Genomic DNA, 17449 nt, shown 5'->3' on the forward strand with positions numbered 1-17449 from the left:
CTTTTTTTAAAAAAATTCTATTTATATAAGCTATTATGTTTAACGGAAATATAGAAAAATATGGAAATTTTTTTTCAGCGTGGTGAATTTTCATATGGTGAACACATGACTGTAATTTCCATCCAGATCAAGAAATTGAACATTATGAGCACCCCAGAGATCTTCCTTATACCTCCTTCTATCTACTATTCCTAAAATGGTAATATTATCTATCCAATTTTTGAATTTTTGCAAATGCAATAATTCATTATGCATTCTTTTTTGACTGAGTGAATTCAGTCAACATTGTATTTGTAATATTCGTCTATATTGTTGCATGTTACAGTAGTTTGTTCTTTTTCATTTCTGTGTAGTATTTCACTATATATTTTATATTACCACAGTTTATGTATTCATTCTACTGTTGATGGACATCTGGGTTATTTTCAGTTTGGAGCTGTTACAAATAATGCTGCTATATATGTATTTTTTGTAGGTTTTTGGCTCACATGTGTACAATTCTGTTGGGCCTATACCAGGGACTAAAATAGTTGGGACATAGGTATTCGTATGTTCAGCTTTAGCAGATTCTTTCAAACACTTTTCCTTGTGTAGATTGTCTAAGCATGGGGCAAAGAAGACATGCTAACTCTCAGACTTTCCAGGGAGATAGGAAGCTTCTAGAAAAGATCTCTCTAAGATACAGTTGTTTGGCCCATATGATTTGGTTTGATGTTAATACAATCTAAGCTTGAACAACTTTAAAAATGACCTAAGCCTGTAGTTGTAAAGATAGAAGCAGAAGTGCAGTGTAGTTGATGGCAGAATAATCTAATAGCTGTTAATGGCTAAGAAATACCTATGAGTTATTTGATCAATTGAGTCTGCATCAATGAGCAAACAGCTCTCTATGGGCAGTCTTCTTGCTTAAGAGAATGACAGTCATACATATTAGTGCTAAATGGGATGGTAATGAAATATTCAAAAGTCGTAAAAAACATGTACAAGATGGAATATTTCAGGATGCAATGGGGTCACGTGGTTTTCTGGTGGTGTAGGAGTGCAATTTTCTGAATGTAGCTGATCAAATTTTAGGAAAAACTTAAGTGGCTAAATTAAAGTTTCCAGTCTTATCTCTGATTTTAGGCAAGTCTCTACTCTTATCTTCACTTTTATCTTTAAAGTAGAGGCAGAGGCACTTATTAGAATGGTTAAATAAAAAATAATGTCAACACCAAATACTGGCAAGGATGGAGAGACTGGATCACTCATATGTGGCTAGTGGAAATGTAAAACGGCACAGCCACTCTGGAAAAAACTGGATAGTTTCTTAAAAGGCTAAACATGTAACTGCCAAACCACCCAGCAAATGCACTCCTGGGCATTTATCCTATAGAAGTGAAGACGTCTATGTTCACACAAAAACCTGTATGTGGATATTTATAGCAGCGTTATTCATAATTGTGTAACAACTGGAAACAATCCAGATATCCTTCAATGAGTGAATGGTTAAACAAACTGTGGTACATCCATAACATGGAATATGATTCAGCAATAAAAAAGGAATGAACTATTGACACATGCTGCAACCCAGATAAATTTCCAGAGAATTAAGCTAAGTAAAAAAGTACAATCCCAAAGAGTTATATATTATATGATTCAATTTGTACAGCGTTGTTGAAATGACAAAATTATGAAATGAAAAACAGATCAGTGTGGATTAGTAGTCGGCAGGGGTTAAGGAGGGGGAAGGGCAGGAAAGACCTGGGTGTGGCTATAAAAGAGCAACGTGGGAGATCACGGTGGGGATGAACTGTTTTGCATCTTGACCATGAATGTCAACATCCTGGTTACGATATTGTTACCATTGGGAAAAACTGGGGAAAGGTCAACAGGATCTGTCTGTATTATTTCTTATAATTGTATGTGAAACTACAATTACCTCAAAATAAAAAAGAAATTAATTCAAGAAAAAGAGAATCAGGCAGTGCTGTATACAATTTCTCTTAGGTCAATTCTCCTTTTCATAATTACCAATTCGTGTCTTAAATCTTGCAGATCGTTACCAGAAGAAAGCCACTGTTTCCTGCCGCCCATTAAGGACAACGTTAATCACTGAAATAGTCATCTATTAAAAGTTCAGGTATTCTTTGTTCATGTCAAATTTCAGGGAGTCGTTAGTTCATATTCTTTGACCTGCAGAGATACCCACAGATCAGGTAGGAATCTTGGATCTTTAGAAACAGTATTACTGAACTGCAGCTAAATAAATGGAAGGAGGGCGGAGGTTTTTCCCCCCGTAATTACTTTTCCTCTGGCCCCAAAGAACCTACCTGACTAGTCATTAAGGTCTAAGCAGTTTCCCATTGTTCAGTTTCCATTTGGCTTGGGTGGTCCAGGGATGAGCTTAGGGAACAGTAGAGGTGATATGATGAATCTCAGCAAGAATAAAATGATTGGGACTTTTTGTGTGCTTCTTTTTACGGCTTAGAATGTAATATTCACTCCCTAGTTCTATGATTTGCCCCGATGCCATGCTTTTTGTAATGCTACAATGGTTATATCCTGGGGAGCCTCACCATATTTTTTCTTTTTCCCTCCATGCCGTTATGCGTGGGATCTTCCAGCTGATGAGTCATCATCTCTGGGTTTTCTTGTCTGAACAAGGTCTCTTTAGGGACTGTTTTCCTGAGTGCTGTGGTTGAACATACTTAGTTTTCCTTTGTTTTTGTGTACATTATTTTAACCTTCCAGTTGACCTCAAGTTCGACGTTGTCTTTGCCGATGCCTCTAGTTGCCAGTTCTTTGCAGACATTTTAAACTTTTCTGTTACAGCTGCTGGTATTGAGAGGTAGCCTGGCATTAGAGTGTCTCTTTAAAGAGCAGGGCTCTGTTTAGTGTGCAAGTCAAAGTCTCATTGTTACTTTGCTATAAAGCATTTTTGGGGAAGGTGTGAGGTAAAATAACTTCCGTTAACTATTGACATGTTTGATATGTCAGGTGAGCTAAGTGAGATGTGTTTCGTGACATTCTACCCTAATTATTCTTTAACAAGAAACTTATACTGTAAGGATAGGGAACAGGAGAGCAGGGGAAAAGAGAGAACATGAAATAACATTCTTCTGAGTGGTCATCAGGTGCCGTGTCCTTTATGCACATTATCTTATTGAATCCCCAGCACCTTTAGTGGATGCCTCTTACGTCTGTTTTCCAGATCAAGTAACAAGCTCAGGTGCCCATGGCAGCAGGTAGTGAGTGACAGAACCAGACTGCAAACCCAAGTTGGCCTCATCTGAAACTCAAATGTCTTTGATACTAAAAAATCGTGATTTAGAGGTATATATATTTTTGTAATAAAAAGGGCTTTGGGTCATAGTAAAGATCTTTAATCCTAATGGCAAAGTAAAATTATTGAAGATATATGAGTGACAGATTTATGATTTAAACAGCTCTTTTTAGCTCAATGTAAACATGATATGATAGAGCTTGGACTGAAGTAGTGGTGTGAAGATGGGGAGAAGTGGATAGGTTTCAGAAGTAGTTAGGAGGCAAAATGGACAGAAATCAGTGACAGATTGAATATGGGGTCAGGAGAAGAAAAGTAAGTTTCTGCCATTGGCTAGGTGGTGGCACCACTCAGTGGGATAGGAACACTGGACGCAGATCAGATTTGGGGGTAGATTTCAAGTTCAATTTGGAACATGTCAGGTTTGGGGTGACTTTGAGAGAGATAAGTAGAAATATCAAGTTGATATTTAAATCTGTTTATCTGGAGCCAAGAGGAGAGATCTGGACTGGAGCTATACCTTTGTGTATCATAGGACGCAGGTGGTAAAGGACATCATGGCCATGAGCGCCATTGCCTAGAGAGATACTAAGGAGTGGTAAGAAAAGAGAGCCTAGAACCAAGCCTTTAGGAACTTCATTTCATGGCTGTGTGAAGGAAGACCAACCTACAAAGGAGATAGAAGAAAGTCAGAAAACCACTGGAATCATGAAAACAAAGAGAAGGTGCACTTTGATAAACAAAGAATGACCAGCAATATCACACGCTGCTCAAATACCGTGGGTTCGCATAAGTCCTTTAGAGTTATTGACATGGAGGTCATTGGTGACCTTAGCAAGAGCTGTTTCTGTGGAAGGATGAGGAAGAAGATGGGTTAGAGCAGGGTGAAGAGTAAGTGAGGGCTGTGCCATTGGACACAGTCGGAATAGACAAATCTTATGAGAAGAGAATAGCAAATAGAACAAGTAGGATTTGGGGAAGGTTCTTTTTAATAAGACAGCAGAGACATGAGTATGTTTAAAAGCCAATGGTAAAGATTTAATTGATAGGGAGCTGGCAGCAATTTGAAAGAGAAAAAGGATAATGGATAGTGTTGACTCATGAGAAGGGGAGTAGGCAGGGGAGGATTTGCAGAGATGCCCTTGTTGGCACGCTTGATATGAAGAGGAGGAGGGAGTTCTCCTCCTAGGAATGCTATTTTCCTGTAAAGAGACGGTATCTTTGTCTGTGAGAGAGCAGGAGGGAGAGGTGGAGGTGTGTGGAGAGCAGAGAAAGTTTGAAATATGGTAGTTGCTGTGAAGAGTCGGTGTGAGTTGGCTTTAGAAAAGTACTGGAATTCCGGGTCAGTGTTGAGGACCTGTTCTCCAGGAGCTTGGGAACATTCGTTTTCTTATGCTGTTAAACAAACAATCCATGGTGTATCTACGTTTTATGAAAAATCCAAGTTAATAACATCCACACAAATGAGAGGAAAGTATTTGAGAAAGGTGAGAAGGATTTTTTTAAAAGTCATTGTTTTCCAGACTGTTTGGGGAGTCTGGAAGGAAAGTATTCATTTGAAAACATGTAAATTTTTAAACACCTCTGAATGTTTATATACTTATTAAGTGAACTGGCTGAGGGGAAAAAAAGTTCCTTTTTCACATGAAGAAAATTGACCAGTTTATCTTGTTTAAACATTGAGGCCTGGGCTGAGTTAAACATTAGAGGTTATTTTGAAAGGATATCAGGGTTTGCACGGAAAGGTGCACTAAGCTTGCTGGATTTCCATTTTTGCTGCTGATGCCCTTGTGTTAGTCTCTGCAATGTTCTATCCACTCAAGAAGATGAGCAGATGTTTCTGTGAATCTGAAACTAGTTCAGCAAATGGAGCCTCATTTTCTAAATGTTTTTTTTGGCAGAGGAAGACAAGGAACAGACACTTGAAGATTTAGAATTGTGTCTCTAATCACTAGAAATGCTTATTTTAATGAGTGGCCTCAACTGGCTAATAGCAAGTGCCTAAGGGTGAAATTTCAAGTTTCTTGTATGTAAAGCACGTTACCAGGTATGCTGGTGAGGGCACAGGAGAGTACACAGAAGGATTGTTTCCCCTCTTGAAGGATTTCTTGTTTGTTTAGGGAGGGAATGAATGTACCCATACGAAGCTAGAAAAAAACTCATAAGTAGCCCTACAAATGCAGGTGTTTAAGGAGGTGAGCAAAGGCTCAGAGTAAAAGAAGGAAGAGGCAACAGAAAGATCTCATAAAGAAATAAGAATATTAGAGATATAGCAAGAACAAGGCTGAGATCTACTAACTGCTTCTAAGGTACTTCTCAGGAGAATGTGGAGAATCACTTCAGAGATTTTAGGGGCCAGGCCAGGAAGAGGCATGCATCCCCTCTGTCCTATCCCACTGGCCAGAATTCAATCTCACTGCATTAAACTGAAAGACAGGCTGGGAAATATAGTTTAGCAATGTACTTGGGAAGAAAACCTGGGTTTGTTGAATACCTAGCCCGTCTCTGCTTCATGCCCACTGGAGTTTCACAGAGGACGTTTCAATCCCTCTCCCTCACTCGTGACTCTTCAGACTCCTTTAAGCCTCGCCCCCCCCACCCCAGGTGAGCCACCTTCATTTCCACTAGATATTATTTATATGTCATTGTTCCCAAACCTTCTACTACCCCAGCCATCATTTTTATTGTTCCTCTTAAAATGAGGTATTCATAGTAAAACATGATTCTCTAGATGTGATCCAAAAAGTGTCGGTAAAGTAGGATTACTGTTTTCTTGGATTTCATAACTGTAAGATCAAAGAGAGGGCCAATATTGGGAAGACCTCACATTTGATGGCAGATAATGGAAACCCACAAAGAAAAGAATTTGAAGAATGAAAGGGGTCTGCATGATGCCACTTCAATATGGCAACTGTATCAAGCATTAGTGATTATGTGCTATTCTTATCCACTGCTTAAAGAACAAAAAAGGCACACACACTCACAAATCAACCAATTCATTTCCATAAAACCCCAAGGTGAACTCAAGGAGAAGTACCCTCAAATGGTATTACTTTTACTTTAGATTATGGATTTAAATGAAGAAAAACCACCCAGAATTTCCATATTAAGATATTTTTATTGTGATATTAACCGGTCTACCTGTCTTACATGGTGTCTAAATTGTTATATTCAATAATCTAGCCAGTAATCAACATGGCTATATGATACATAAGCAAGTTAGCATTGCTATGTGGAACTAAAAATTGGCACCTCACACTTTCACCTGCATTAGACATGGCACCAATGTCTTGCCATTTCAACATATCCCAGTGGCCTCAGAGTCACTGATGTTTTCATTTAGTGAAGAGAGAAAGAATGAATCTTTTCTTTCTTTTTTATTTTCTTTTGCAACAGCTGTCCTTTCAGTGTTCTCTGCAAAGAAATATTATAACCCCAAGCACATGGACATTCTTATTAGAGAAGAGAATTGATTGAAAACAATTTATCTATTTCTAAATTCTTAGAAGAGGCAGGAAAGCCTATGGGTCTTGCTATCTAATTTACCAATGTGCTTACCTAACTATTTCAAACTTTTTTTCTAAGTTGAGTTTTGTTGTCTGGGTTTCAGGGTCCACTGGTTTCCATAGTTTTTGTTTGTTTGATTGTTTATGGCTAGACTCATTGTGAACAGTGACTACCACACTTCTATTTTTCTATAAATGTGGCTGCTCTTGGCTGTTGAACTTAATGTTGTGGGAAACAGAATCCATTGCCATTATAATTGAAATTTAGTTTCCTATAGCCATTCCTGTTTCTTCTTGTCCCCAGGTTGTCTCTCAAGGGGAAGATGCTGAGGACATAAACAATATTTACTGATTTGAGTATTAGTGACTTTTTTGACAGATTTACTCATAACAATATTTAAGTGATATTAACAGATTCTCATCAAGCACTTCAGAGTAAACAAAACGGTGAGGATCTAGGCAGAAAGCCATGTCCTTTCAGAGCTCAATATGTTTATAATACATATAAAGGCAAAAACACGGAGACAACATAAATAACGATTCTACTTGGATGTCATCTGCCAAGTTATTTTTTCCAGAGAAGAGTTCAGCCATAGCTACATCACTGAGCAGGAGCACAGTAAAATATTGGGGGCAAATGGTGGCAGTGATGAGGTAGGTTTGTTTTCCAGAAAAAAAGATTGCGATCCAAGGGGGATTTTCCATTTTGAATACCTCAGCTCTGTCACAGGGCATTTGTCTTGCTATCTGAATTATCTTTGGCACCTGGAGGAAAAATGGTTGTGAAAACTACAGATGCAATTTTCTTCTTTGGCCTTTTCCATAATACCATAATCATGAACCATGCTGAGTTAGGGGGTGGCATTCACTGGCGAACATCTTAAACTGCACTTTGAAAACATTTTGGCCTCTGTGGCGTCATTTAGAAACACAAGCCTTTGTGGGGTTTCTGGCTTTTCTTTTTATCTGATGGGCTGAAAATCTTATAACGACATTAGTTTTGTGACCAATTACCAAAGATTTTTTATTATTTTTTTTAAATTGGACCTTCCTTAAATGTTTACAGCAAGGTTAAAAACAGTTCCAGAAGGGTGTGGGATAGAATAGTTTAGAAACTTCCAGTCGTGGATGTTTGGTACTGCAGAATTCAACAAGGAATGCTGGAAATTTCTCAAAACAAAATTATTTTAAGTTCAATCTCACAAAAGGTTATGTTATAGAACATATTGAAAAAGAGAAGGTTAGTTGGAAAGTCAAACATGATAGAATTTCAAAATTACCAGGCTTTCAGATATAAAAGTATTTCTCATATGTTGAGACAGAATTTGTATTCTCTTGTGCTTGATGGCATTTTATGAGTTACGTATTCCTGCTCTTCTACATAAATAGACTAGAAACATCTCTATTTTTTCTAACGTCATGAAAATAAGTAATGGCATGTGAAGAAAAGGAAATTTTTATGGATTTTTCACTCTTCTTGCCAAATTATTTTGGTTAATTTTTGGGGCATAATTTGGGGGGACATTATAATTATTCTCTCTTATCTGATCTAGTGGGATGCAGGGGCAGCGGCAAATGAAGGATGGGGAGGAAAGAAAAGGGCTGACAGGGGCGCAGATGCAGACAGAGTTGATGGACATCCGTAGTCTCATTGGTACCATGATGCGTTATTTAATTTTCAAATGGTTTGTCTGGCTGAAGTTGGAGGCTGACCTCTGGAACTCCATCTCTCCCCTTGTGACCTGAATACTGGCTGGACATGTACATGCCAATTTTCAGAATAACTTGTTGTGATTAACCTATGCCTTTTTCAGTGATTTGAAATGTCACATTCTTCTAATAATAAAATTTTATGCTGTACATATTTAGCATATTTATCTTTGGCAGCTAATCTTTCTCTTTTCATTGTTTATCTTTCTTCTCTGGAGCTAGTATCATAATGTTTTCATTGCTGTAGGTTTCTAATATACTTTATTATCTAGAATGGCTTAATTTTCACTATATCTTTTTCCTTTGATATTTTAAGAAAAAGAATTACTATGGAAAATAATAATTCTGCCTCTGTCTCATTGTTTCAAGTATTTGGAACTCTTATTTGGTTGTAACATTTTTTCTTTTAATATAGTCTTGGATTTTATGTAAATATTTTACTTAGTTATGTTTTCATTTTAATAAAAGCGAGGAAGCATATCTTTTAAAAAATAGTCATTGTCAGGTTCGGTATCAGGTTTCTAATATCTACGGAAAATGAGTATGGTAGGCTTCCATTTAATCTATGTCATGGTGTAGTATAATTTTGAAATAATTTGCTTCTAAAACCATCTGTGCCTTGTTCTTTTTTTAAAAAAGATAGATTTTCTGAGAGCTTTTTCTGCTATCTGTGTTCTATTATTTTCTGGTTACTATTTCTTTCTGGATCATTTTGTTAATTTACATATTCTTATGGTACTGTCACTGCATCAGGATTATCATGTTAATCAAAATAGGGTTGTATATATTATTTTTTATGGTATTTTTAATCTTATTTGGGCTTATCTACTTTGTAATTTTAATGAAATTTGTATTTTCTCTTTCTTGTTTAGCATGGCCCTTTTTTCTGCTTTTACTTTTATTGATTCCTTTCTTCTATTTTCCTTAGGGATATTTTATTGACCTTTTTCTAGCTTATTAAGTGAATATCTAGTTCTGTTTTTATTTTCATTGATTCATTACTGCTACTTTTCTTAGGATTATTTTGTTGACCTTTATTAAATTGCTCTACCTTATTGAGTTGGATATCTTATTCTTTTATTTTCATTAATTTTTTAAAAATAATAAGAACCCTAAATACCATGATTTTTCCCCCTTTGAGGCCATCTTTTACCATACATTATCAGCTTTTATTTGCAATGGTCCCCTTTTATCCACAGTTTCGCTTTCTGAGGTTTCAGTCACCTGTGGTCAACCAGGGTCTGAAAATAAAAAATAAAAGATTCCAGAAATAAACAATTCGTATGTTTTAAATTATGTGCCATTCTGAGTAGTGTGGTGAAATCTCGTGCTGTTCCACTCCATCCTGGCCAGACGTGAATCATCTCTTTGCCCAGTACATTCTCTCTGTAAACGCTGTAAACGCTACTTGGCCGTTAGTCACTTAGTAGCCAACTCAGTTATCAGCTCGACTATCTCGGTACCGCAGTGCTTTTGTTCAAGTCACCTTTATTTTACTTAATAATGGTCCCCAAGTGCTAGAGTAGTGATGTTGGCAATTTGGATATGCCAAAGAGAAGCCGTAAAGTGCTTCCTTTAAGTGAAAAGGTGAAAATTCTCAACCTAATAAAGAAAAAAAATCATATGCTGAGGTTGCTAAGACCTATGGTAACTTTTATTGCAGTATTTTGTTATACTTGTCCTATTTTAATATTAGTTATTATTGTTAATCTCTTACTGTGCCTAATTTATAAATTAAACTTTATCATAGGTATGTATGTAGGAAAAACATAGCACATATAGGGCTTGGTACTGCCTGCGGTTTCAGGCATCTGCTGGGGGTCTTGGAACGTATCTCCCTGCAGATAAAGGGGGAACTACTGTAGATTTTCTAATTGTTCTTAATGTTAAAATAGTTTGTAATTGCAATTTTGATTTCTTCTTTAGTCTGAGCCATTTAGGAATGCTTTATTTTCGAGCTTGCCTTTATGTTGTTATTTTTAATGTTGTCTTCGGATATTAATTTCCATTGTGTTTGTGTGTATGTTTCACATACTTGTGCGTTCTGTGAGTAGATAGATGGTCTATTTAATTTCTACGTGTTATAACTTTCTGATATTTTTATCTGCCTCTAATATGTGATCTATTTTTTCTTCTTTTTCAGCTTTATTGAGGTATAATTGACAAAACTGTAATATATTTAAAGTGTACAACATCATGATTTGATGTATGTATACATTGTGAAAAGATTCTATAATCAAGTTAATTAACACATCACCATCTCACATATTCACATATTTATCATCTTTTTGGTGAGAAAACTGAAGATCTATTCTCTTAGCAAAATTTATTATACATACAGTATTATCAACTAGAGTCACCATGCTGTACATTAGATCCTTGGACCTTGTTCATCTTATAATGGAAAGTCTGTACGCTTTTACCAACCTCTCCCCATTTTTCCCACCCCTCAGCACCTGGCAACTACCATTCTACTCTCTGTTTCTATGAGTTTGTTTTTTCTTTTAAGATTCCACATATAAGTGATACGATGTAGTATTTGTCTACGTCTGTCTAGCTTATTTCACCTAGAGTAATGCCCTCCATGTTGTCACGATTGGCAGGACTTCCTTTTCCTTTTTTGGTGAGGAAGATTGGCCCTGAGCTAACACCTGTGCTAATCTTCCTCTGTTTTGTATGTGGGATGCTGCCACAGCATGGCCTGAGAGTTATCTGTATGTCCATGCCTGGGATAAGGACCTGTGAACCCTGGGCTGCTGAAGCAGAGTGCATGAACTTAACCACTATGCCACCAGGCCAGCCTAGGATTTACTTCTTTTTTAAGGCTAAATAATATTCCTGTGTGTGTGTGTGTGTGTGTGTGTATCACATTTTCCTTATCTATCCATTGATGGACACCTAGGTTGTTTCCAAACCTTGGTTATTGTGAATAATACTGCAATGAACATGGGAGTACACATATCTTTTCAAGATGATGATTTCATTTCCTTTATATATAAAGTCAGAAGTGGGATTCTTGGATTATATGCTAGTTCTATTTTAAATTTTTTGGGGAACCTCCGTACTCTTTTCCATAGTGGCCACACCGGTTTACATTCCCACCAACAGTGCACAAATGCTCCTTCTTCTCTACATTTTTGCCAGTATTTGTTTTCTCTTCCTTTTTGGTAGTAGACATTTTAACAGGTGTAAGGTGTTATCTCATTGTGGTTTTGATTTGCATTTCCCTGATAATTACTGATGTTGAGAACCTTTTCGTGTACGTGTTGGCCATTTGTATGTCTTTGGAAAAATGTCTATTCAATTCCTTTGCCCGTTTTTTAATTGGATTATTTGGGGTTTTTTTGCTATCAAGTTGTATGAGTACTTTACATAATTTAGATGTAATCCCTTATCAGATATATGGATTACAAGTATTTTCTCCCATTCTGTAGGTTGCTTTTTCATTTTGTTGATTGTTTCTTTGGTGTGTAGAAGCTTTTTAGTTTGATGAAGCCCCACTTGTTGATTTTTGCCTTTATTACTTGTGCTTTTGCTGTCAAATCCAAAAAGTAATTGCCAAGACCAATGTCAAAGAGAATTTTTCCTGTGTTTCTTCTAGGAGTTTATGGTTTCAGGTCTTACATTTAAGTCTTTAATCCATTTTGAGTTGATTTTCATGTATGGGGTGAGATAGGGGTCCAGTGGTCCAGTGGTCCAGTGGTCTTTTGCATGTGAATATCCGGTTTTCCCAGCACCATTTAGTGAAGAGACTATCCTTTCCCTGTTGAGTACTCTTGTCTCCCTTGTCAAATATTAGTTGACCAACTATGCATGGGTTTATTTCTGGGTTCTCAACTTTGTTCCATTGGTCTATGTGTCTGTTTTTATGCCAGTACCATACTGTTTGATTAGTATAGCTTTGTAATGTCGTTTGAAATCAGGAAGTGTGTTGCCTCTAGCTTTGTTCTTCTTTCTGAAAATTGCTTTGGCAATTTGGGGACTTTTGTAGTTCTATATAAATGGTAGGATTGTTTTTTTCTATTTCTGTGAAAAATACCATTGGAATTCTGACAGAGATTTCACTGAATCTATAGATGACTATGGATAGCATGGACATTTTAACAATAATAATTCTTTTGATCCATTTATTTGTGCCTTCTTTAGTTTCTTTCATCAATGTTTTATAGTTTTCAACATTCAAATCTTTCACCTCTTTGGTTAAATTTATTGCTAAGTATATTATTGTTTTTGATTTTGTTGTAAATGAGAATGTGTTTTTTGTTTTCTTTATTTTCTACTCCAATGGTTCATTATTAGAGTATAGAAACACAACTGATTTTTGTATGTGGTTTGTATTCCATAACTTTACTGAATTTGTTTATTAGTTCTAACAGTTTTTTGGTGAAGTCTTTAGGATTTTCTGTATGTAAGATCATGTTATCTGCAAACAGAGATAGTTTCACTTCTTTCCAATTTGGATGCCTTGTATTTCTTTTTCTTGCCTACCTACTCTGGCTAGGACTTCCAGTACAATGTTGAATAGAAGTGATGAGAATGGGCACCCTTGTCTCACTCCTGATCCTAGAGGAAACACTTCAACCTTTCACCATTGAGTATGATGTTAGCTGTGAGCTTGTCATGTATAACCTTTATTCTGATGAAGTACATTCCTCCCATACCCAATTTGTTAAGAGTTTCATTTAAAAGACTATTGAATTTTGTCAAATTCTTTTTCTGCGTCTATTGAGAAGATCATATGATTTTTATCCCTCATTTTGTTAATGTGTATCATACTTGATTTGCAGATGTTGAACCATACTTGCATCCCTGGAATAAATCCCACTTGATTATGGTGTATTTATAGTGCTATAGAATTTGATTTGTTAAAACATTTTGCATTTATATTTATTGGGAATATGTCCTGTAATTTTCTTTTCTTGTAGTATCCTTATTTGGCTTTGGTATCAGGATAATGCTTGCCTAGTAAATTGAGTTTGGGAGTGTTTCCTCCTCTTCAATTTTTTAGGAGAGTTTGATAAGGATTGGATTTAATTCTTCTTTAAATATTTGGTAGGATTCATCTGTAAAACCTTCTGGTCCTGGGCTTTCCTTTTATTAGAAGGTTGTTGATGACTGATTCAATCTCCTTACTAATTATTTGTTCAGATTTTCTATTTCTTCATGATTCCATTTTAGTAGGTTGCATGTTTCTGGGAATTTATACATTTCTTTTAGGTTATACAATTTGTTGGTGTGTAATTGTTTATGGTAGTCTCATCTGATCCTTTGTATCTTGGTATCAGGTATAATGTTTTCTCTTTCATTTCTGATTTTATTTATTTGAGCCACATCTCTCTTTGTCTTAGTCCAGCTAGGTGTCAATTTTGTTTCTCTTCTAAGAAACCACCTCTTAGTTTTGTTGATATTTTCTATTGTTTTCCTAGTTTCTATTTCATTTATTTCTGTTTTGATCTTTATTATTTTCCTCTGATAATTTTGGGTTAGTTTGTTCTTTTTCTAATTCCTTGAGATGTAAAGTTAAGTTGTTTGAGACTTTTCTTATTTCTTAATGTAGGCCTTTATTGCTATACACTTTCCTGTTAGAACTGCTTTTCCTACGTCCCATAAATTTTTGTATGTTGTGTTTCTATTTTCTTTTGTTTCAAGATATTTTTTTATTTTCCTTTTGATTTCTTCTTTGAGTCATTTGTTGTTCAGGCTTGTGTTGTTTAATTTCCAAATATTTGTGATATTTCCAGTTTCCCTCCTGTTATTGGCTTTTAAGGTCACACCATTTTGGTTTGAAAAGACACAGTATCATTTAATCTTCTTAAATTTGCTAAGACTTTTTTGTAGCTTAACATGATCTTTCTGGAGAATGTTTCATGTGCTTTTGATAAGAATGTGTATTCTGCTGCTATTGGATGGAATGTTCTAAATACATCTGTGGGGTCCATTTGATCCATAGCATTGTTACAGTCTGCTGTTTCCTTGTTGATTTTCTTTCTAGTGATCTACCCATTGTTAAAAGTGAGATATTGAAGCCCGTTACTATTATTGTATTGTTGTCTATTTCTCCTTTCAGATCTGTTAGTATATGCTTAGTATATTTAGATGCTCCGATGTTGGATACATATACATTTGCAGTTGTTATATCCTCTTGATGAATTGACCCCTTTATCATTATATAATGACCTTCTTTGTCTCTTGTTATAGCTTTTGACTTAAAGTCTATTTTGTCTGATTTAAATTTTGCTGTCCCTGCTTTTTTTGGTTTCCATTTGCATGGAATAACTCTTTCCATCCCTTCACTTTGATAATATGTGTGTCCTTGAAACTGAAGTGAGTCTCTTCTAGACAGCATAAAGTTGGATCTTGTGTTTTATCTATTCAGATACTCCATGTTTTTTGACTAGAGCATTTAATCCATTTACATTTAACGTAATTATTGATAAGTAAGGACTTACTACTGCCATTATTAATTGTTTTCTAGCTGTTTTATAGTTGCTTGTTTCTTTCTTCCTCTTTTGCTGTCTTCCTTTTTGAATAGTTTATTTTCTGTAGTCGTCTGCTTTGATTCCCTTCTCTTTTGCTTTTATGTATCTACTGTAAGTTTTTCTTTGTGGTTGCCGTGAGGCTTACATGAAACATCCATAACACTCTATTTTAACCTAGTAACAGCTTAACTTCAATTGCATACAAAAGCTCTACTCTTTTGCTTCCCCTGCCCACATTTAATGTTTTTGATGTCACAATTTACCTCATTTTATTTTGTGTATCCATTAGCAAATTATTTTAACTATAGTTGTTTTTAATACTTACGTCTTTTAACCTTTATACTAGAGTTAAGTAATTAACACAGCACTGTATTACAGTATTAGAGTTTCTGAATTTGACTATATACTTACTTTTACCACTGTGTTTTATATTTTCATGTTTTCCTGTTACTTATTAGCATCCTTTCATTTAAGCTTGAAGAATTCCTTTCAGCATTTTTTGTAAGGCAGGCCTAGTGGTGATGAACTCCCCCGGGTTTTGTTTGTTTAAGTCTTTATCTTTCCTTCATTTCTGAAAGACAACTTTGTGGGGTAAAGTATTTTTGGTTGACTGTTTTATCTTTCAGCAATTTGAATATATCATCTCACTCTCTCCTGGTTTGCAAAGTTTCTGATGAAAAATTTGCCGATAGCCTCATGGTCATTCCTTTGTATGTGAGGGTTTTTTTTCTTGCTGCTTTTAAAATTCTCTGTTTGTCTTTGATTTTAGTTTTATTATAATATGTCTTGGAGAACATCATGTTGAATTGAAATTTTGGATGAACTATGAGATCCATGAACTTGGATGTCCAAATTTCTCCCTGGATTTGAGAAGTTCTCAGCTGTTATTTCTTTAAATAAGCTTTGTGCCTCTTTCTCCTTCTCTTCTCCTTCTGGGACTCTCAAAATGCATAGATTATTTCTCTTAATGGTATTCCATACTTCACATAGGCTTTTTTTGTTCTTTTTCATCCTTTTTTATTCTTCCCTTCTGACTGGATAATTTCAAGTGATCTGTCTCCTACTTCACAGATTTTTTCTGCTTGATTCAGTCTGTTATTGATGCTCTCTACTGTGTTTTTCATTTTATTCATTGTGTTCTTTAGCTCTAGAATTTCTTTTTTTAATGATTTATATCTCTCTGTTAAACTTCTCATTTTGTTTCTGTATTGTTTTCCTGATTTTGCTGAATTGTCTTTTTGTGTTTTCTGGTAGTTCACTGAGCTTCCTTAAAACAACTGTTTTTGAATTTTTATCAGGAAAGTTGCAGATCTTCATTTCTTTGGGGTCAATTACTAGAAAATTATTGTGTTCCTTTGGTGGGGTCATATTTCCTTAACTTTTCATGTTTGTTGAGGTCTTGCATTGCCATCTTCCCATTTGAAGAAGCAGTCACCTCCTGCAGTCTTTATTGACTGGCTTCAGGAAAGAAATACTTTCTTTCAATCCTGTTAGGGATTCTGCAGCTTTCTCAGATCTTTTCTATGGATATGCTTTCTCCACACTTCTTGGTCGCTCTTATGAGGGAATTCTTAATGTTGTATGCCTTCTCTTGATGCTGCAAAGCCCAGCCATGTGCTGACAGATTTTTACTTGCTTTCTCTAGGGTGGTGCTGAATGCTCAGGTTTGTATATTTTCTCCTAATCCTGCAAAGTCAGGCTAACTTTCTGCTGTGCTCACTAGCTGTCTGCAAAGGCTCATTCTCACCACCCTTACACTTGGGGACACACATAGTGAGCAGGCCAAGAATGAGAGTGTGTGTGAGTTAGGCTTGTGGAGCATTGGGATTGTCAGTAAGTCATTTTGGGGGATCCACAGGTGATGCATCCCCAGCAGCTCATGGGCAGGCTTCCTGATGGAGTCTGTGAAGTGGTTATTAGGATCCTTATTCCTCTGATGCATTCTGATCTGAGCCCTCACTCATCATTCCTGTCTCCTTGCAACTCACTGCCCCCCAGCTCATGTCTCAGTATTCTGGATGGGGTGAGAAAGAAGTGAGTCACTTTTCCAGCATCCTGCACAGCTGAGCAAAGCATATGCTCTCTCGCACACACTCACTTTCCCCTGTGGGAGAAATTGTGGGCTTTGAAGGTCTCTCTTGACACTGAGCTGTGCTCAGTGAGCTTTGGGGGTGGAGTGATGTGGGTAAAGTGAAACTGTTCCTTACCCTCTTTAGTGCATCCAGTCTCTGATTTTCTGCTTCAACTGTGTGCTGGAACTTCTCTGCTGGGCTCTTGGATTTCCACAAAGGCTCTTTCATCTCTGGATGATTGTCAAAATTGATATTCTTTTAGGGGTAAATGATGGAAAACTCTTATTTAGCCATGTTGATGACATCACAAAATCTAGCATGTTTAAAAATGTTTTGTGGGTAAGCATTTTTAATCCTCTCTGGAATCTTGCAGAATTTTTTTCTTTATTCATTAGTTTAAAAAATTTTAGATATGTT

General features: G+C 36.1%; 1 protein-coding gene across 17 annotated transcripts in view; it reads left to right on the plus strand.

Annotated features, from left to right (window-relative positions):
- PDE4D (phosphodiesterase 4D) overlaps positions 1-17449 on the plus strand; it is a 1369870-nt gene that overhangs the window by 192651 nt on the left and 1159770 nt on the right. For 12 of the 17 annotated variants that reach the window (XM_070587537.1, XM_070587543.1, XM_070587538.1 and 9 more), the window contains one exon: positions 2038-2122. The exons of 2 other annotated variants lie outside the window; for them this stretch is intronic. The gene's annotated coding sequence lies outside the window, so the exon portion shown is untranslated. Of the gene's footprint in view, positions 1-78; positions 200-2037; positions 2123-17449 lie in introns of all 17 variants that reach the window. 3 more of the 17 variants (XM_070587535.1, XM_070587534.1, XM_070587532.1) reach the window with 1 other exon arrangement.

Source organism: Equus przewalskii, chromosome 20, assembly GCF_037783145.1.
Source record: "Equus przewalskii isolate Varuska chromosome 20, EquPr2, whole genome shotgun sequence".
Classification (NCBI taxonomy): Eukaryota; Metazoa; Chordata; class Mammalia; order Perissodactyla; family Equidae; genus Equus; species Equus przewalskii.